The sequence below is a fragment of the Schistocerca piceifrons genome, chromosome 5, assembly GCF_021461385.2.
Source record: "Schistocerca piceifrons isolate TAMUIC-IGC-003096 chromosome 5, iqSchPice1.1, whole genome shotgun sequence".
Lineage (NCBI taxonomy): Eukaryota > Metazoa > Arthropoda > Insecta > Orthoptera > Acrididae > Schistocerca > Schistocerca piceifrons.
In genome coordinates, this window is record NC_060142.1 from 685,052,168 (window position 1) to 685,054,308 (window position 2,141).

General features: G+C 42.4%; 1 non-coding gene across 1 annotated transcript; it reads left to right on the forward strand.

Annotated features, from left to right (window-relative positions):
• The first annotated feature begins 1,004 nt into the window (after positions 1 to 1,004).
• Positions 1,005 to 1,079, forward strand: Trnat-ugu. The gene has a single exon. It is a non-coding gene; the product is annotated as a tRNA-Thr (tRNA).
• The last annotated feature ends 1,062 nt before the right edge of the window (positions 1,080 to 2,141 follow it).

Sequence of the window (2,141 nt, forward strand, 5' to 3'; positions counted from 1 at the left end):
ACTCAGTAAACCTGTGAAGACGACGTCTATTTTGATCCGATAAAGGCATATGCCACCTAGGGGACAACAGATGAACTGATAACGGTTTCAACGTCGTCCACCAATAGACAGTGTACTGTCATAATGGCCAGAGCACCATCTGTGTTGACCCTTGAACAGAGTATAATAGGGCACATTTGTATGTGTCACCAGAATATGATGTTATTAACGGTGTATGTCTTTGATAGACTTTATATCGCAGACCCAGAGATACAGCTAGTGTTGGACTAAGAGAACGCTTGGTGCACGTTGTATGTAGGAGGTGTCTGTGAGCGAAAGACGATGGCGTAGCTAGTTCTCGTGGTGTGCTGTGTGAAGCCATTAAACGTTACATTAATGTAGAAATGTCAATATTGTTGAACTTGGAAACAGAAGTCTTAATGCATACAATATGAAGATGTTAAATAAAATTGATTTTTGTTTTCCCCTGCGCGTTTGTATAGATGAGTTGACTGATAATTTGTAATTGTTGAGTAACCCCAGAATATACGTAAACCGTTTTGATAAAAAGGCCAGTGAGATATTTGACTTTGTAATGTTTCTAAGATGAGTTAACAGGAGAGGTTAATTTGATGGTTTGTTACGGTAGTATCTGTTCCCGAAAGAACAATTACCGTAGATGACCATGCAGCTCTACTACAAATGAAATGATAATTAAATGGACACCCTAGCTGCAAACAGGCGTTGATGTACTTCATTGGTGGCATGTTGAAAATGTGTGCCCCGACTGGGACGCGAGCCCGGGCTCTCCTGCTTACATGGCAGACGCTCTATCCATCTGAGCCACCGAGGGCACAGAGGATAGTGCGCCTGCAGGGACTTATCCCTTGAACGCTCCCCGTGAGACCCACATGGGCAAACATCTATTAGGTGCACTACGAATGTAGTGGTGGGAACATTTTGGGAATGTGGGTCTCACGGGGAGCGTGTAAGGGATGACTCCCTGCAGGTGCACTATCCTCCGTGCCCTCGGTGGTTCAGATGGCTAGAGTGTCTGCCATGTAAGCAGGAGATCCCGGGTTCGAGTCCCGGTCAGGGCACACATTTTCAACATGTCCCCAATGAAGTACATCAACGGCTGTTTGCAGCTAGGGTGTCCACTTAAATATCATTTCATTTGATGATTTGCATTCATATTGGATTAATGAAGTTAGATAATACATGCTGTTTAAACTTCATAGTATGTGAATTTATTGTGTGTAATGAAACTACAATTGTCAGATGTTTTTGAAAAGAAAAAATTAACTAGCAATATAACTTTGCTAAAAGAAATCAGTGTTTGTAGTTCACCATATTCAGTACCGCCTCCTTATCCAGGTTATATATTTTTTAAAGAAGTTGGATTTTCTTAAATGTTCTCGTTTATCAGCCAAAAGAATTTCATGTGCATTTCAAGTGTTATTGTCAGCATTGCACACTGCTGAGCCTGTAGCTAGCATGTTAATATTTTTGTGAGAGACCAGAATTATAGCGTTCCACTGTTTCTACTCTAGAGGTAAGACAATTTCAGTTGTTTTTTATGTGCACAGCGACCAAAGTTATCGGCTTTGAACAGGGCCAGATATCTCAGTGTCTGAGTGATTGAATGTATTTTTCAGCGACTGTATTTCTTTATTGGTCAATCAATTCATGTAACGTTTTGCTAACAGTAACACAGAGGAAGCGCACCACTTGCACTTACAACACGCAACACGACAATTCGAGTTCAGTAGTCATTCGACAGATCAGATATTCACACAACGTAAAAAAAAAAAAAAAAAAAAAATTGTAAAAGAACGTCACATCCTTTAAAGGGAAATTCTCACAGCCAGAGTCTCAGTGTGGTGCAAATGTGTGAAGCAAGTAGGCAACCAAGCCAGAGAGTCGCACTCGTGCTTCCTACAGCCAACTGAGCGAGTCTGCCGGCCGCAGTGGCCAAGCGGTTCTAGGGGCTGCAGCCTGGAACCACGCGACCGCTGCGGTCGCAGGTTTGAATCATGCCTCGGGCATGGATGTTTGTGATGTCCTTAGGTTAGTTAAGTTTAAGTAGTTCTAAGTTCTAGGGAACTGCTGACCACAGCAGTTAAGGCCCATAGTGCTCAGAGCCATTTGAACCATTTTTT